This window comes from Oxyura jamaicensis, chromosome 1 (genome assembly GCF_011077185.1).
Source record: "Oxyura jamaicensis isolate SHBP4307 breed ruddy duck chromosome 1, BPBGC_Ojam_1.0, whole genome shotgun sequence".
In the NCBI taxonomy this organism is placed as follows: domain Eukaryota; kingdom Metazoa; phylum Chordata; class Aves; order Anseriformes; family Anatidae; genus Oxyura; species Oxyura jamaicensis.
This window is the reverse complement of record NC_048893.1, coordinates 114,572,700-114,593,133: the sequence shown is the minus strand read 5'-3', so window position 1 is coordinate 114,593,133 and position 20,434 is coordinate 114,572,700.

Sequence of the window (20,434 nt, the reverse complement as noted above, 5' to 3'; positions counted from 1 at the left end):
AGCCCCATGCAACTGGTGGCACAACTTCTCATTTGGAATAGCAGCCATCACGAAAGCACAGTAGTGAAGAATTAGGGTCTCTTTTCACTGCGTTTTTCCTCCGGCATCTCCTGTTCGGTTTTCGTGGCTCATTACAGAACGGGGCAGTTGGAATGTTTTAGAACCCTCTCAGTGTCGATAATAAGCCGGTGCTCCACGCTTTCAGGCAGCACAGGCAGAGGCTACATGTGGAAAACGTGCGAGGGAAACAGCAGCAGCACTTACTTAGGAAGGTTAGCGAAGTGGATGGAGACTACAATCCATTTCCAACAGAAAATCCGGTGAATCCTCCCTGACCTTGGGGTCAAATCTTTCTGCTTAGGATTATTGCCTTCTGCCTCATCCCATAAAGAAGCCGCGGGGAGCTGTGGGGAAGGAAAGGAAGCATCTGCCCAGTACGCCAGAAGCACGGTTGCAATACGACGTGTTCTGCCAGTCTTAAATCATTTTTTTTTTCCTTTCTTTCATATGTGGAAATATAAAAAGAGTATGTTCTACTTAGAACAGAGTTCCTTCTTTCTGCATTACCTTCTCTTTGGGGTTTCTCTCACATGTTTATCTTTTTTTTTGTTCCTTGCTGTATTCACTCAAGAATACAGACCAAGTGAAAACAAATTAATTTTAATGCCTTTTCTGGGAAAAATAAAAGTACTACAGGAAAACCATTTTTTATAAAAGCTTTTTATTAAATGAAGATTGCTAATGACAACAAAGGCAAGCAGTAGGCAGCAGTAAATTAACTATATTCTGACAGTACTCTAAGGATAATCGTGGTGAATGTACATAAGACTGCATTAGCTGTACAGTTCAAAGGAGGAAGAAAGCGAGGGAAGCTAAAGCTGGGGAAAGCACAGAAAATATTTCGGAGTTAAAAAGACATAGATGCTAATCTCTTTTTACTGGGATTGAGTTTTACTAGCAAACTCGAAATCATTAGGGATATTCAGACTGTAATCTCAGCAAACTTCCCAGAAATTGCCTTGTTTTTTTTATATTGCTTTGAATCTGACCAAATGGCGTTGGCTCCAGGGTTCGTTTGTCTGAGTGGAGGACCATGTCCAACCTATGCACTTCATCCCTCTCTCTGTCTCTCTTTTGCAAAATCTTTGGAGAACTGAAACTTCTCTTCCAGTCTTGTATTGAGCACTTTGTTTTCCAGCTGGGATCACATCATAGTTCAGAAACTGACTCCTGGTTTGTTCTGTCTTCAGATCAGAACAAAAAGCCATCTGTGCTCACAAGAGGAAGTAGACAGGGGAAGCCTTGCCTTAGCCGAAGTTATATCAGTTCAGAATTCACCAGGAAAGTGTGACTGAAATTGGCATAACTTAATGCCACTTCACCGTAAAGACAAGTCTGTGCTTCAGTCATACATATTTCTTCATCCTGTTTCTGGGAGTGGTTTTACAGGCCATGTTAGGATTGGGTCGTCCAAAATTAGATTGTTCCCAGATTGCCTAGTTTAAAGTGAATTATGGCACTACGTGGATCATCATGCAAGCATGCTAAGACCTGAACATAACTAAAACTCTAACATGCACAGAAATTAGCACTGGAAAATTATTGCCTGTTAGTACCTACTTCCTTAGGTCTGTCTAAGAAAAATATAAAAACGCTGTTACCGTCACCACAGAAATCACAGAGAGGATACAAACAGAGGAATTAAGCACACATCCTCACAGAGAACTGCAGCCTTACCCGTAGCTGGTTAACTCTGGGGGGGGAAAGGGCAAATTCTGAAGTGGCTGTGCATTGTGTTGCAATATGGGTCAACTGATAGCATCCTTCCTTCAACAGCACCATCACAGTCAGTGACAGGAACTTAGAAACATTGATTCCTTATGTTTTCTCATGTCTTTTATGCCCTCTTTCATTCTGTTTTCACCAGTCAATGAACGTGTAGCACTTGAAAATACCTCTTCAGTCGCCAGAAAACAATGTTCTGATTATAATCTTTGGCTGCAGCTGTGGAGTGCTCCAGACAACCCGAAGAGGAAAAAAATCTGGCATTTCTGTGGCCACAGGTACCTGTGCTGACCATGTACCACTTAGCACAGTATTGCTGCAGCTGCCCACAGCCCCAACAAGGCGAGGTATTAAGCATGAATTTCCACAACTCGTGGCCCATAACCTCTTTCTCCTGGCCGTGCCATGGGGAATAGAAGAACAAAAAAGGTTACATCCAGTGGTCTCACTGGAAGGTCTCATTATCTGGAATGACCTTTCCATGCCTAATTGCTCCAATTCAGCATTCTCTAATAGGGCACATTTGCACGAGTGACTTTGTTCAGATCTGCAATGCCCTTTGGGGAAGCAAAGCGTAGGGCAGAGAAGAAGAGTGGGAACTGCAGGACTCCCTTGGTACTCCCTGCTCAGTCTAGCCCCCTGCTAGAGGCTGTGCATCTGTCTGGCTTTCCTCCCCGTCTGTCCCCACCCCATCATAACATCTTGCAAATTCTCCCACCTCTGAAAACTTGATGGAAATAGCTTACCGCCTCACAGAGTAAGCCTGATTGGCGTGTTTCTCTTTGTCATGCCTGTTGAAAGCATTTTGAAGTTCCTAGTCATCTGATACCCAGCTCTTTTACATAAGGTGTGAGCTTTTCTGAGTTGTTTGCTATCGGCCTGACTTCCCTCTCATCAAAGTCGGGGAGACCTTCCTCAGTACCCCACACTTCTGAAAGCAGCAGCAGCAGAGACACTCCGAGCCCTTGCGTTACAAGTCTGAGCTGCCCCTGCTGCATATATTCAGTGAGACCTGCCATGGAGAGCGGCTCTTCGGTTCCTCTGCACCCTCATTATGTGGGCTGATTTGAGATGCAGCCACGCTAGTAAAACGAACCTGACAGAAAAGCCTCTAATTAAATTCAGGAGTGGAATGCAGATTTTGGCAATTAAACCACGGGCACGCGTTTAGTGCGGCACGCAGCCGTCGCTGGGACGTGTAGGAAAGCGCGATGTTATGTGAGAGACCGACCAACCGGCGGGAGGAAAGTATGAATGCAGCACTCAGCAGCAACACAGCCCCTCATCAGAATGCAGCCGAGGCCTCCGAGTTACGTTGTCACCTGCACAAAGAGCAAAGCACACGTTCCTCCGTCTAGATAACAGCTATCTCAGAGCGAGGACAAATCCCCTGGAAATGCAAAGGCCCTGTGGCAGCCTGGCTCTAACACGAGCAGCCTGAAGTGGCAGCCGTCCCTAGACAGTCCCGCAAGAGTCAGGGAAATGCTCACATGCGGCATCCAGAAACCTAATGACGGTATCAGACACTGCAGAACAGAGGGCCACACTCGTGGCCACAATAAGGAAGAGACGCAGCTATTTCCCTCCTGACTTTTGTTGGGTTTCCTTCCTTTAATTCCTGACCAGTTTGTGATGTGAGTGGGATTGGAGCTGTTTGCAGCACAAGCGTCTCCTGGCTTTCCTCTTCTTGCATTCACACTGTCTTGCTGACAAAAATGAGGGGTTTGGCTCAGTAAGAGCGTCAATACACATCTTTCTTACTTGCACCAGGGGCCTAACTTGCCTGTGGCCTGGATATCGGTATCTATTGTGAAAGCTCTCACATCTCGCCAAGGAGGCACTGCAAGACACTCACAAGCGGCAGCACTGGCTCTGTTCAGCAAGACTTGCCAGTGTGCTTCCTTCTGCCTAGGAAAATTGTGTCGGCATTTCTCCAAGTCTTGCAAGTTGCCTTGAGGATGCGCCATCAGTTGAGGCTGCATGACTGATCAATTCCTCCCTCTCCTCCCGTTCTCCATTTTCCAGCTTAATCTTTTCAGATGATGGATAAAACAAAAAATAAACAATTTTTTTTTTTTAATTCTCATGGCAATAAATAGATATTTTACATTCAACTACAAGAAACTGCTATTGATCCAGGTTGCTTCAGAAGTATACTTGCCTTCTGCAATCAAGCTTACGATGCGATTCGCCCTACATTCAGCATCTATTTCAGTTAAAAAGAGAGGGAGGAAATGCCACTTATTTTAAATAAAAAGCTTTCAAGCCATCCTTGCAGGCTGCTTTGAGGATCTAGTACAGATCAAAGTTGCTTTGAGGACTCATCCATCCTGCTTCAAATATAATAGCACATTGTCCATAGAAATATTAAGGCAGCGCAAGATACCAAAGGCAGAAGGACATTTTGGGCTTCCAAGCAGTGGTCTCAAACCTGGTGAAGTCTGCCAGAATAACGACGGAACGGGAGTGACAGTAATCCCCTTGGTCCCAGAGCCCAGTGCATTGGCAATTACTGGAATCGTACCAGAAATTGTTTCTTAAAATAATCAAGCCCTGTCTTAATGATACTTAGGTCATCCGTATGGATCAAAAGTCTTGGTCAATACCAGCCTCTCAAAACTGACTAAAATTTGTCAGTTATGAATAAGTTAGGAATTGAGCTTTGCCCCAAATCTAATTCCTTCAGTGATTAGGACTTTATTCTAACTTCCAGCCTAAATGTATTCCTGGGAAACTTATCCTTTTCATCCTTGTTTTGACATTGTCCTTTAAATACCGTGTCTCCTTTTTTTGCCATTCGATGCCTGATCCTTACGTAATTATAGATAGCAATCACATTTCCTTTCAGCTTTTTGCTAAGTTTAGCAAACCAGACTTTTTGGCACGCCGTTTGCATGATAGTTCATCTTTCTTCTGCACAACCTGGTATGCTTTTCTCTCTGCCTGTTCCAGTCTGAGTGCAGCTGTCTCGAATAAAGGTGACTATTCACAGCGATATAAAAGAAGCCTCACCGAGGTGCAGTACAGCTCTATTCACTCTTACCTCTGCCGTGTCTTCTCTATATTTCCTTCTGCTCTCTTTCTGTTTTCTTGGTTTTGCACTTCCACCTACGACTTCTCATTTCCACTTCTACTGCTTTTGGTTCTGCTTCTTTTCTTCACGGCTGCTTTTCTCATCGAAGGCCAAAATAGGTGAGAAAAGTGTCAGGGCCCCCTTTCCACACTTGTTGATCGAAGGTGCTGAAGAACAAGCGGTCTGCAGGGAACAGGATTTATTGGGTTGTTAGCTTGAATGGAGCCATCTGGTTCGGCCTATCGAGTCCCTGAGCACAATTTCTTACCGCCCAGCTCCATTGCTGGTGGTCGGACTTCTGTATCGGTGTGTGCGGAGTACGGGGAAGACCTAATTTAGGGCACGGGAGAAGCAGGCTTCACTGTCTGTCAGAGGTGGTTTCATGCCCTTCAAATGTATTTTTCAAGGCAACTGGTGCTGTTGCTGCGTGGCTAACTTGTCTTCCTTGTGTTGAAATTAAAGCTGCTGTCCTGGGGGGGGGGGCTTCATTTGTTTGTTTGTTTGGAGGTAACCTGTGTTTGCAGAGAAATACATTTCTTGCCCTAACTTGAAGTTCAGTTGAATTTCTGATTCAGAGCAGTTCTTTTTGTGAAGAAGGAACCTATCCTGATTTGCTGGGGTTCTGCCTTGAAGATGGGTCAAACTCCAGATCTTGTTGATAAAAAGGATGAAAAAGGTCCACATAAAAATGAAACCTTGCTGTCATCCTCAGGCATGAAATTATCCGGTCACTAGCACATTCCACACCACTGCAAGATCATAGTTATTTTTGTGCGTTAAATATTTTCACAAGGATACTTGCAAGTAAACAAATGGGTTGAGGCTGGATCCTCGAAGGGATTGCAAGTGGAACAAAAATTAATGTGAAAGTTGAGGCTAACAGCCTCGACAGTGTCCCCTTAAATTACACTTATTAAATATGATGGAGCTGAAGAGTTCTGTGGCGATGCATATATTTGTAACAAATGGTTGCACAAATATTTGGCTCGTAACGATGAACTAAATGGTGTGACATTTGCCTGGGACAATTAATTACTTCAACATGTGTTGTATAAAATATGAGATAATCATGTAATCTATGTGTATACTGTAGAGTCTTGCCGAGTGACTAAGTTATTACCAAAGGAAATTTATGAGAAATAAACAAGAAATACTCATAGGTGCTGTAAATGTCATGTTATGCTCAAGGGCCTTTTGCGGCTGAATAATTTTTATTTCGATGAGGACGGGATCGTGCAGTGAAAAGTCAAGTTGGAATGAGTTAATCTTTGTATTGCATGTAATTTTATTGATATTTGATGTAGCTATAATGTTTCTGCTTCAGATTATTGAGTCAGTTCGTGATGAAGATGACAAGATCAAGCCATCAGACTGAACTTAGTGATCCCGTACGGTCTCAGTACCAAATTTTAAGTTGTCTAGATTAAGAAGAAAAGCTGCCTATTAAAGACATCGGGAATAAAGCAGTCTTGGTAGTTAAATTATGGCTGCTGGGCTGGGTAAAATCTTACTGCCTAATTTATATATCTTGAGTTTTTTAAAGGGTGAAGGAGCGTCCCTTGGAGGCCTTGCTTGCGATGAGGCGCTTCTCTCTCCCTCCCCTCCCATTAGGACGCTCTGCGTTGCCTACACGAGACTACGCACAGGAGGAAGAAATGGGAAGCAGTGAGCTGGAGAAATATGAACTAGCAAGAGAAAAACAGATACATGCATTTCTTTCAGACACAGAACATAGAACAAGATAGACCTGATCTCTAAATAGCACCAGGAAATAATACAGTAAAAAATTACATCCATTACACTCATCTCCTTTCCCCTAACTAAGAAACTCAGACAGATGATGCTCTTTTGTGAGCAGCTAGCAGAATGGTTTTAAAAAACAGGGCTGATTGGTTTGGGGGGGTCTTTAGCTTCTCCAGCAGTTTTGAAGAAAGTGTTTAACCAGGGCACAGCATGCTCGGCGAGTGTGGCTCAGCACGAACATACAGGGACAAAATCAGGAAGTCTAAGGCACAAAATAAAATACTTTGCCTATTCTTTGTTTATACCAATACAGCATTTTAAGAGTATTTTTTGATAGTAACAAAAAGGGAAACTGAGGGAAGAATTAACCCATGGATAGGGAAGTTGGCAGATGATGCTGAGAAGCTCAGAGAGCCTAGAGCCTTTTTTGAAGAAGATGAGAACAAACACACTGTTAAAAGTAGGGGCAGGGAATTGTGGAGGCAGGGAATTAGAAATAATCACCATCTCCTTTATTCCTGAGAAAGGACTAAAACAAATAGTCGGGTGATTTATAACTCCATAAAGCTTAAAAATGAGATGCGGCTTGGTGTGATTTGCTGTTAACCAAATCCACCAAATTTCCTTTTATGACAAGGAAATCAGTGTTGCAGGTATAAAAGAAACGATATGGGCCGTACACGGGGCAGTGGTGTGTGTGTGTGTGTGTGCTGGGGGTGAGTGGGGAGCTGGAAAACCTACCACGAATGCACTTGGAGGCAAAATGTGAGATCCCCTCTGGTTGCTGCTATTGATGCTTATGCAGCTGCCTGGCTGCAAGATTGCGTGGTCCGTAAGAGCTGTGGAAAGCAGCGAGCGCCAGATCTGAAAGGAGCTAGGAGAGAGAGATGTGAGAGGTGGGTGCACTCTTGCAGTGCTTTTGCAGCTGAGGGGAGTTATGGTGCATTTTAAAAAGAGGATGCACAGCGAGGACGGAAAGGCACAAGGAGCACTTTCTGGCTGGTGGGGCCATTTGCTGTGTAGCTTTGAGCATCCCTGGCTTCTGAGCTGAATGGCAGGAAAAGATGTGGCCAAGGAGAACACTCTGAAAGCCTTGCAGGTAAGAGGAAGCCAAACCTTCCCAGGGCTGACAGCATCTCTCTGTGTTTGATGCTTGAGGCAATGCCTGAAGGAGATCACCAAATGTGGGGAAAGGGGCTACACATAAAAGAGCCCAAGGCTCAGAGTACCTCTCTGGAGCTATGATTGATGTTTTATGGCCATAGTGGAGAATGCAAGAAGCAATCCAGTTACAGCAGAAAAATGTTCTAGTGGCAAGGATGGTGAAGGAGAAGGGCGGCACACCTCTGCTGAGCAGAGCATCCTCATATTCCAGAGCTTGTAACAACAGGTTAGACAGATTTCTGCTAGGTACAGCTTGGGTCTAGCTGATCCACCCCCGGGTTGGTGGGATGTTGTAAATGCATTTGAGTAGTCTCTTTTCACCACTGTTTTTCAGGATATTCTGATGCTTATCTGCAATCTATCTGGCAGGAGCTCCGCTGGAAAGGTGAGGGGATGGGTGGGCTTTCACTCGCAGCACTCTGGCTCCTGGCTTGCTCCGAGGTGCACGCTCAGGCGTGTCCCCGTGCTCTGTTTCCTCCTGCACAGCCAGCCACGGTGCGCTCACTCGGAAATGGCTTGGGAGATCACAAGGCTGATCTGGATGATGGGATGCTTCGTCCCCAGGACAGCTGTTTTTTTCAGCTTTTTTTTTCACCTCACGGAGAAAAGCCAAACTATTATGAGTGGGCAAACAGTGAACAAACTGCTCATCGCTGGAAGAAGTGCAAATATGAGAATCCAGCTTTTCATGAGGTTGTAACCTGAAGCACAGCTACACAAGTGCTGAGGCTGCTTGCATTTTAACCCTTACTAGTATAATTGTTCTTGTTCTCATCCCTTGCAGGGTGCGTGACATTTTTGTAATCCTGCAAGGCTCTCAGGCAATGGATCTTCATCCCCACGCTGGGTGGAGCAGCCTTCCTCAACTTGCCTCTCAATGTCACCGATGGGTTTTGCGGTCATATTATGAAAAAGTCTGAAGTGCCAGATCTACCTGCTCTTGACTTCTTTAACTTGTACACTTCTGATTGTTCCCTATGTAAATCAAACAACTTCCTTAAACTTATTTTTTTTTCTCAACGTCCCTAATGATTTTCATTAACTGTGCTTTGCATTTTTGTGTGTCTTGATAGAGAAAGAGCTAACATTGGCCTCTGATTTAATGGAGACAACCAGATTATTCTGAAGTATGGAGAACGATAGCCACCTGCTAGGTGCTTGAAATGCCTCCGAAGAGAGCCCCAAGCTCTCTCTTTTCTGCAAAGGGATCTTAGGAAGGGTAAGCTCCTTAAACTAAATCAGCCTTTCTGAATATATCTTTGCAGTGTCACGCTGACCCCAAACAAATGCAATATTCCAGGTGTATTGCTGCATTGCAACGGCACTGTAATATCATAATTTTGTGTATATTTTCCATCCCATTCCTTATGTACCCCAGCATCTTGTAGGTGACGTGACTTGGTTTACACTGAGCTTCCAGGTGAATGTCCCAGTCTTGCCTTGACTTTGGTGGTGACGATTTAGGACCAAGCACTGTGCTGAGTGCTTCAGGCTTTTTCATCCGCTGGACATAATTTGCTTTTGTGAGCACCAGCGTAGCTTTATCACCCCACTGCCCACACACTTGGGCAGGAGAGAGCACTTGGGCATTTTCTCTTCATTGGTCCACCTAGCCTAAATAACTTTGTGTCACCTTCAAATCTCACTACCTCTTTTCTAGGTCACAAAAAAAGCGATGCAAATCCACTCATCATGTTATACAATTCATTGGCATATTAATGTGAATAAGGGATTAAATATATATATATATATATATATATCAATATATCAGAGTTAAGATATGGAAAGCCAGAATTAAGACTTCCTCTGTAGTTGTAATCCAACTCCCTCTGCTCAGCAAAGCAGGCTTTAGCCATGGGTATACAGACTATTATTTAGAGGACCCCTTCTTATTCAAGAGGCTATATAGATTCTGGACTAGATGGAGTATTTTTTTCGGACCAAGGATGCAGTCTCTGAGTAAATGTACTGTCACTACAGGGGCAGAGGAAATGCAGCACCATTTCTGACTGATGCTAGCTGGACAGACAACATGAAATGGACTTTGAGGTGTAGTAGAAGATTGTCTCAACCTTACTTCTATTTCTGTTTGTTTTGAAGAAAAGAGGAGAGAGGCCGTCTTTCGAAGACATTTTCATTTAGGACATGTTTAGATGACTGAAACTGGCTTCTTTAATAAAGTAGGAACGTATTAATTATATTCTGTGCCTGCCTCATCGTAGTCATAATTTAAAAATGTAAACATTTGGAGTTCTTGGTACCCATCACAGCTAAACTACTGTGATCATCCCAGATACTGGACAGTCTTGAATAATTTCAAGAAGGCAATCCATAGAGTTTGGTAAATTAACATGACAAAAATGGATGCTCTGTGTGAAGCAAAATATTTTATAAATTTCTAGTTTCTTAGGAGAGGATTCTTATTTTTTGATCATCTGCTGTTCAAGGAAAACGAGGTGTGAAAACATAGTCAATAGAGATAAATGTTATGTGTTCCTAAATGGCATCAAGACTTCCATTGCTACTCTGAAGTAAATTACTAATCCTAATTAAAGGCTATTTTTGCTAATAATCAGTTCTGCCGCATTTGCAGGCGACAGAGGTCTAGCCAAGCTGATCCCACCGGTGGGAGATTCTTTGCCAGCAGAGGGTGTTAAAGTAACCGTAGGACCACAGGATAACTCAAGGTGGAAAGGGCCTTGGGAGGTCTGTAGTCTGTTCAGTGCAGGATCAGCTTTGAGATCACGGCTGTAGACAGTCAGGACTTGGAAAACCTCCATGAACTGAGCCTGCCCAACATTTCTGAGCAACCTGCTCTGCTTCCAGTTTGTCCTTGTAGGGAAGAAGTTCCTCCTTATTTCCAGCCTGAACCTCTGTTGTCCCAACATATATATTCAGGCTATTGCCATCTCACACATTTCTCCTCTGCTGGGAAGTCTCCTAATTGGAAGCAAGCAAGCATTTGAGGCTGAAGCGTCATGGGCATCACATGTCTTGGGTGATGGGTTGCCATCTATACATAGACAACCCCAAACACAATCTCCTTTTACCTCCAGTCTTCCCACCAGGGTTTCTTCACCCTAGCATGATCTCAAAACTGGCAAAAAAAAATAATAAGAAAATAAAAATAAAAAGGTAATCTTTATAATCAGGAAAGCAAGCACTCCTGCTTTCTTGTTCCCTGGTAATAGATCAAGAGTCCTAAAGTCTCTTTTACATCTGTAAACAGCTGTGAAGGACTGAGCCTTAAGCTATGTCCCTGTTGTCTTTTTCTTGAACCAGCAGTTTGGAAGATTTCCATGATTCTGGACTCTATGATCTTTGTAGGTCCCTTCCAACTGAAGCTATTCTATTCTGTTCTGATTTTGCTTTGGGACAAAATCAGATTCACTAAAATGATTAGTAATTTATTAAGTGTTAAACATGCAGCTGTATTAAATAAGTAAAAATAATATAACTGTAACTAAGAGCCAAAATTCAATATAATCAGATTAATACAGTGAACTATAATAACATCTATTGAAGCAGAATGACGTAACCTCAGCTACATTTGCAATTTGTACTGATCTCAAAACAAAACAAACAAAACAAAAAATGTACCTGGGAAGATTTGTCATCAGAGTATTAGTGAGAGATTTTTCTGTTGCATAATTTTTTAAGAACCAGACCTATTTAGTTGTCAATCGAAAATAAAACCAGTGAGACTCAATTAATGCATGACACTATTCCCTTTGAGTATAAACATGACTCACAAGCCGTTCATAAAGAAGACAAGCTCTTGCCTAGTTTAGCTACATGACCTGCTTAGTTCTCAAAGGGGCCCATCAAGCTGAAATTAGGCAGTTAAAAAAAATAAATCTAAATAAATTCAGGAACTAACAGATCCTGGGATCCCTCTGCTAATTTATATAGCTGTACAATCACATTTTCCAATATTTGTCAAGTTTCTCTCTTATGTGAGAACATGAAGGTGAGGGGAGGTGGTTTTTATATAACATTAATCACAACTTTGCAGCCTGCACATCAAGTGACAAGTCACGCAAAGCCTGGTGTCAGCCCATTACCAAAAAAACACGTCACATTCAGTCTTCTGCTGTCGCTGACCACAGTCTTCTACATTTTCAGTACTTGGCCAGCCGTGGCAGAGACTGCTATGGTGGCACCAGTAATTTAAAGCAAGATGTCTGCAGGGCCAAGCTGCCAGCAAGAGCTGGGCACCGAAAGCCCTGCCCTTCAGATCAGATCAGATCAATTTGAGGTCCTGGGAAGGGGAAGTGGCATCATTTTATTTGGAGTACAGTTGTTCTGGCCACGATTCTTCTCCCAGCTGAGAGAATCCTTTGGGGTGCAACATTTGTGCTATTTTGCTGCAGATTATTTACAGGAGGTTTGAGTAACTATAACAATATTTGGAAAAACAACCCAACCCACTTTTGAAAAATCATTTCCAGCTCAGCAGTTTTGCGTTTGGGGAAGGAGATAGTTCAGGCATTTGTAGCATGCTTTCGAACAGGAGCTGTGCAGAGGTGAGGGCGAGATTCCCCGCTGTAGAGACAAGCTGGATCTCTCAGGGCTATGATTCTGTTGCCCAAACAGAGGAACCCAGGCCCACGTGAAACACCATACAATATCTGAGTCATCCACAGAAGGCTGGTAGAGGTGACACAAAGCTCCACATGGATGGCTCAGGTATCCTGGGACATCCGAAGGGCAGCGGAGCCCCCTGTTCAGGCACCTCAGTCTGCTCCCTCTGTTGCCCCACCAGAGGTTATATGGCACCCAGATCTACAATATCCTGGACAAATAATTGCATGCATGCAGGGAAGTACTTGTTACAAAAGAGGTCCAACAACAGGAAATTTAAGATGTTTAAGAGGGCAAAATGTCTGAAGGACTTATTTCCTCTTCTACGAATCCCTCAGCAACACTAAGCTACCAGCAAAGCCTCTCACTGTGTTAGATTACCACATCGAGAGTCACAGGAATTCACCGCTGGGAGGGACACCCTCCCAACCTACACTGCCTCATGCACTGAGACAGGGTTGAACATTTCTGAACCATCCGTGCTAGGTGTTTGCTTAATCTTCTCTTTGAAAAGCTGAAAAAAAAACAAACAAATAAACAAAAAAACTCCCTCGGTTATATCTCCCAGTGCCACATGGCTCCTGTCGTTACGAAGTTTTCTCTATTGCCCAGCCTAAATCTTCTTTACTTCAGTTTAAGCTGATTCCTTCTTGTCCTTCCTTTGGTGGACATGATGAGTGGTTGATCATAATCCTCTTTATAACAACCTCATATGTACTAGAAGACTAGGAGACAGATTTTCTGAGAACTTGTTTTTGGCTTCAAAATAACTCTTACAAATTATTTTGCTTTTGTTCCACTTCACCACAAAATAGGCAGCTTTCATAAAAGAAAGAGACAGGCAAGATCATTTGATAGCCATCTCTATCCCTCTGCAAACGCAAGTTTTAGTCCTCTGAGAGGTGACCTGTCAGACATTAAACTGATACTCTATTTATCAGTGCCATGTGTAATCTGTAAATCCTTCTAGTGAGATAAATGTTTGCAATTTTGCTCCAACAAAAATGTTTGGAGAATTTAACTGACTGGTGCCTCTGATCCCTTATTGAACTTGCGGTGGCCTATGTGACTGGTTGCTGAGCCAAGGGAAGCTATATTAGGTAATCTGGATATTAACACAATAGACTTCCCACTTCTTACAAAGCTGGAGATTAGGAAAGGCAGCACAGATAATCAGCACAATCAAAATACGCTGATCTGAGAAGTCACTCAGGAGTGTTTTCTTGCTGATGCTGCCACTTCAATCATGCCTGTTCGGCTCCTGGTATGAAGCTTGGGCTGTGCATACCCATGTGCAGGGAAAGGTGTCTGTCCTCCTCATCTCAAAAAGAACCTCTTGCACAAAGCTTGATTTGCCTCTCCTGAAAAGATGAAACACGTTTGTCAAAGAACAGAGGACCTGTCTGAAATCTAGAAGATGTTGGCACTGCCACCAAGAACCCATGAGAAGCGCTGACAGCCTTGAGGAGGGAACACCAAACCCATGTGTTTTTACCACCCCTATTCTCAGTCAGGTTATTGAGCTGGCAGACCAAGGCCATCCCTGCCAGTTGTCTTGAAGAAGGTCTATTTGAGGAAGAAGGAAGCAGCACGCAAGGCTGTATGTCTTCTGATGCTGGGCAGGCCACCTTCATCTTTTTCCAAGTTCTGTGGGAAAAGAGCTGAGCAACTTCAGTAACACAGCTGGTGAGCACAAGCTGCAGCTCCATCGACGTGGCTGGTGGGGCATTTCCAGCAGAAACCAAATGGTTGGAAGCAGCCCCCTCACTTGCTCTCCAGTGTGCAGTGGTCTGGAAGAAATTCAAACACAAAATGAAGAATAGGTGTTGTGCAGGGAGGGAATCACCGTTAGCCCTTGGTAGAAGTACTTGTGTTCAGGTTTAACTCAGAAAATGCCAATTTTCCATGTTGCATAGTTCTTGGGTGGTGTGACACAGTAGTAGGGAGAAACAAAAGTGAGGGGTGGCAGTGGCAGGATCTGCCTTGTAACCCCAAAGTCCATAGGACTGGGGGCAATGCCCATCCATTACGTGACCTGAAGAGTAAGGCATGCTTTTGTGGGCTTGGTTGTCATTCCCCAGATACCCACACCATAATGCTGGCAGTGCAGTGCTGTACCCTATGGCAGCGATGTCCCTCGTGAAGCTTGGCTGCCTCTGCATAGAGAACCCAGGGCCCAGCAAAGGCTCTTCATGTGCCTGGTAGGGTCAGGGGGATGCCTAGCCTGTAAGCTTGTTAAATCCTGTCTGTCTTTTTTTGTGTGTGTGATAGGCAACCAACAATTCCTTAAAGCTTTTAGGCTGCGTATGGCCTTCTTACAGTGTTTTTGTACCTGGTTGAAGATGTGTAAACAGACTGCCCCAAAGAGATGTTGGCAATACAACAATCCCATTCACAATATCCCAGGGTGACATCACCCAGGGAGGTCACCCTAAATGCAAGAAAATGATGATCGTTAGTGGTGGACCAAGGCTGACATCAGCCCTGGGGAAGGCCTTCAGCAGGACGTAAGCAATGGGGACCACCTGAGGTCCTGGCCCCGCTCAGCAGATGGAGGCTGGGCCATGCCCCAGGTGTCCCAGCATGGCTGGCCTCCACAGCTCCTTGGCCTCATCAGCGTAGCTGAGCTGTGGCCCTGTGAGGCTGCCTGGCCTCCTGCATGTACTTGAGGCATGCAAGAACAGCAGGTGGCTAATGAGGGTCTGTCGGCCAGCCCGTGATGGTGACCATGTCCCAGGGACTGAGTGCAGTTTAGGATTTGGGCCTGCGTGAGTCCTGGAGCAGGAAGCCCTCATGGTGGGTACTACGTAAGTGTGCTGGGCATGGCGGCTGCTGTAGATGGGGAGGACCTGAAGGATGCCATTGTATCCCTCAACTCTCCTCTCATTGCCCTGTCCCTGGAGGTGTTCAAGGCCAGGCTGGATGAGGCCTTGGGCAACCTGATCTAGTGGGTAGTGTCCCTGCCTATGGCAGGGGGTGCAGAACTGGATGATCTTTAAGGTCCCTTCCAACCGAAACCATTCTGTGAAAATGGGATTTTCCCGGTGGTGTGGGTTACTCTAACATTGTGTGTTGCTCCCACAGCTCTCGCCTCACTGGTTTTGCTCTGCCAGCCCAGTGAGAGCTGGTGCGGGGTGCTGTGGAAACCTTGTGCAGAGCATCTGAAAAACCCAGACCCTCCACGTCTGAAAATGCAGGTGCTGTACATGTAGGTCTTACATTCCCTAATGCCATGTTGCTTTAAATCACATCTGTCTCAATGAATGGTGTGGACATGTCTGTGCAGGGAAGCTTACTCCAGCATATCCTTGCAAGGTATTTTTTCTACGTGAAAAGAAAAATACTGCATGCTGCTATACTATTCCTTTGTGCTACTGTAGCTGTAACCACATTGGGATCAGTATCAGTTAAAATACTTCATTAAAGAATCACATTCCTGTCTAAAATAGATCAAATAATGAAAAGGTGTGGAGGCCAGACCTGGAAGTTGTGTGGACATAGAACATTCATTAAACCTGCAGATGATAAACTGTGCGTAGTTCACATCTTTACAGAGCTTTGTGAAAGATTAACAGTTGCCTCCTCTATAATATACAGTAATGTAGGGGGGACAAAAGCATTTGAAACTGTAGAAACATTTGTAAACCTTTGGGAAGGTAAACCATGACTGTAACATTGCCAGGACCGCTTCTTATATTCACAACAAAGGATTTGCACTGATAAATCCTATTAATAGAGATTATTTGCATAAATCTTTCATGCAACAGACTCCAAACCATTTGTATTATATACACTTCTTCTGCAGCGTGTTAGAACATTTTTAATAATATGTTTCTGTTGCCACTTACAGGTGTACATGGTCAGGACCCATCAGTATTTACTTTCTCATGTGGAGGTGATGTGATGCTTATAAACTTATTAATGCCAGTCACCAGTGCTCCTCCTTGTTATTCAGTGTAAACTTCAGGAAGTGCCCACCAGCTCTCAGTAATCCTGTCCCTGGTAAGTTATCACAACCATTTGACAACAGCTTTCCAACATCTCCCACTCTTTTTACTATCCTAGGATGTGATTTATCATTGCAGACCAGGTGATCTGACAACTTTTAAGAGTACTAATTGCCTTATTATCCACTCTGGTGCAAGAGTAAAACCTTTTGACATTTTACTTCCTTCCCTGAGGAAAACAAATCCCGGTTCCTGGGACATTACCTTCTGCTGCCTCTGTGATTACTGGGGCGAAGAATTTCTCTAGGCCATTTGCCTTATCAGCCTCATCTGTCACCAACTTCCCAGTTCCTGCTCTCAGTGTTCCCTCATTGCTTTGCATCCTCTGTTATTTCATGTATTTCCATATTTTTATTTTCTTTTTTATTTGTCATGTCAATGTTCATCACATATTCCATTCCTTTTTTTTTTCTATCAATGTGCTTTTTCACATCAGGCTCTGTGATACCTTGCTTCAGTTTTTACTATTTTTATATTAGTGTAGGAGTATTTATTAAAGAAAGAAAATATATATATATGATGCATTTTTCTGGCTGTTCCACATATGAACTCCAAGCCAATCAATAAAGAAATTCAGTTTTTGTTTTGTTTTGTTTTAAAGCAGAAAGCTGGAATTAATTGCAGTACCACATGTCCTTAGCATCTATTTTTCCTGCTCTATGTGAATACTAAGAAGAGACCAGTCAATGGAGAGCATTTATTATATGTGTTCAGAAGTATTGGAACACAAGGCTAAACCCAGGAAAAAAACAGAGGAGCTAAGTGGGTTAAAACTTGAATTTCACAATCCCATTGATGTGCTGCTTGGATGGGACCACCAGCCTTCTGTTTACAGCAGAATGTTCTCTCAACACTGGATCAGGTCACCTGTGACTCTGCTCAGCCCAACCCTGAAAACACCTGAGGACAGAGCACCCACACCCTCCCCGGGTGACCTGTCCAGTGCTGCACCAACCTCCTGTTGACAGAGTTTTTCCTAATGTCCAAGTTTGCCTTTGAATTTAATCTCTACAGTTTAGCATGCCAAATACCTCTCCTAATTTGGTGTCATCCACAGATTTGTTATATTTTGCATTGACGACATTGGACAATACTCATGCAGCAGTGCCTGAAGTGCCCTGCCTGTTACCCCTGCCAGACAGACACCGAGGAGGCGTTGATTGCTACCCTCAGAGCCTGACAATTCGGGCAAATTTTCAACCTCCCTGAGAGCCCACTCCACATGCCTGCAGGTCCTGTGCCTGCTGGTGGCATTCTGTGGGGCAATGATGTCATGAGATTTACAAAAATCATGGCATCACCCTTTCTCCCCTCCTGCCTATAGTCAGGCACTTCATCAGAGAAGGCAAGCAGGCTGATCAAGCAATATTTGCCCTTCATAAGTTACCTTCTTGTTCTTCGTGAGCTTGGAAATTCAGACCACTTCCCAGGCTTCATCTCACCCAGTCTTCAGTACCTACAGGTGAGCGGGTCATCCTCTGCACTGCCTTAAAAACCACGTGGGAAAATGGGCACTTTTAGGTCAGATTCATCCAAGCCACCCTAGATGTCACTTTTAGACCAAGGTAAAATTGCCGCAGAAATGCCCACTTCCTTTCATGTACATAAGCAGACCGTGGGGTAGCTAGCCTGACATTCATACTCAGACAAATTCCACTTTGTGTCTCTACTTTTAGCTCCTATATATTGTGCAGCGCATGGTTTTCTGGTTTTCTGCAGACTACCTGTAGCTCTCAAAGCCTAGCCAGAGGTTCCTGTAACACCATGAAAATAGAAGGAAATGTGTAGCCCTGGTATTATCATTTCCAGCGTTTGCTCCACCTTTGCTTTCATTCATATACAAACCAGTTAGGCAGTCAAGCATACGTGTAGCTTGCACAAGCAGCCTCAAAACAAAGCTCCTACAGGAGCCAGCACACAATTTGCCTATCTGGCACGAGAAGCTTTTAAGTTTGGAAAATAAGTATCTTATTTAATGCTATAGAAATATTAAAATATTAATATTTTAGAAACAAAATTTCTCAATATTTTTTAACCTTAACTATGCATTGTTATAGGAGCATTAAGGAAATGGAGTTCCTTACTGCTGTTAAGATTTACTTCTCTTTATTTTCCCAAGTGGTTTCTGAAACAATAGTTGACAACGCTTGATTTTCATACATCTCTTTCATGCATCTGTAGGTTTTTCTTACATCAACAGTTTTGTTCAGTGTATTCTGGCTTGTGTTTCTGTCTGAGCAGCACCTAACTATCAAAACTGGATCACTGGAGAGAGTTTGAAATCTGAAAATAAAAATTGTGTATTTGGCTGCAGTATGAGTTTGCTGTCTGTTAAGCACAGGAAAAAACAGTCCAACCTTAACTTCACAATTTATACTTCAAGGAAGTAAGATGTTTAATTAAAAATCATACTAGATATATTGGTTGTTAGTTCTCTAGGTCCCATGAGTGCATATTTGAAAGTGTACGCAGATAACCTCTTGTTGAGATGAAATTTCAAAGTATCTATGTTAAATAGGAACCGTACGGTTCAATGCTTATTAATTTCCTTTGTGGATGTTAGCCTATTCTATTAAATATCTTTAAAACATACAGTGTAGATATGCAGAAAGGTGTTTTTATTTATTTATTTATTTTAGGCTATGTGAAAAATTGATTTTATGGGATTTTGATAGTGAAGCAAAAAGCCTTCTATCAAGGATTAGATGTTAGAGCTCGCAGGTAAGCCTTCTACCAAAGAGGCAGTAAAATACCCTGAGAATACCTCCTGCCTTCCTTCCTGCTAGAGCATTTCCACTACAGGAAGTGTATCTAACTATTTTACAATGGTTTATGGTAAGCTTTGAGGAGACAAGACTCCAGTTTCTGCCTCCACTCCCACAAGTGCTGAGGTATGTCCATGGAACAGAATGTGTCAGCAGGAGAGACCAGGAACAGCTCATGCCAAAATACCTTCTGGTTCGGTGGGTCGGGTACTACTCTGAGAAGTGGAGGTTTCTCTGGAAGAGGTAACTGAATGTCGTCTCCAGTTTCCTTGAGCTCCCTGACCCTGCTGGCAGGCAGTCCAACAGCGGAATTGGCCTGTGGGGTTTATGCCCCAACTTCACAGCAATTTCAGGCACTGCATTCCCTCCTTCTCACAGATCAGCAACACTATGCCATGATGCTCTGTTCTGTACAGCTGTGAAAAAAGAAGGAAGATGGGAAAAACAAAAGCAGGGAGATGGGAACAAACAGTGCACTGAGGTCCTGGGGTCACAGCAGTCAGGGGACAAGGCAAGAGGTGATGGAGGCAGAGGCCCTGAACCTGTGAACTAATCACAAGCGTTACAACGCATTGGTTTAGCCAAGCTATAAGCTGAAGCCAGCTTGGGTCCAGCAAGGTTTTAAGCATGGCACCACTTGTTATAGGGTTTGCTCTGCTGTTCCCAGCCTGGTATGTGAGCACAAAAGCCCGTATCACAATCCCACGCCATGTTCCTCAGTGCACCAGGATTTAGATGGCCTCTTTGCCTGAACGTGGGGCCAAACCTGATAGAGGGTTCAGGCGGTGCTCCGACAGACCTGATAACCCCTCACAGACCCTCTCCACAATCATCTGTTAAAATTGGCTTCGGGCCTCCCAGGTCCTGGTGAAGGTCAGCTCTCCCAGTGGCTAACAACCCACAGCCCGCTTCCCATACCAGGAGATCCCCACCCTGCCTCAGACCTGCTTCCTGGAAGGACAAAGATCAAAGCTGATCATTCCTAATTTTTGAACTATAATACAAAAGACAAGGGAGGATGGCACTGACTACTCATGATATATTTTGGACTTTAATCCTTCTCCCCTACCACCTGCCCACCCAGTCTTAGGGTGACCAAAACCCCACATTTTCTGATGATCAACCCTCCCTTCCGAAATGTCACCTGGATCTCATTGTGCTGAGGTTAGGTGAGCTATATCTTTTTCCACCAGCCCATACAGACCCCACACAGGCAGCTGCAAACTACAGAAATTTGATGCTAAAGTCCTTCTTTCAGATTTGGAACAGTTTAGAAAAGGTTAGGAGGAGGTGTTACTGGTGCTTCTCTGCAT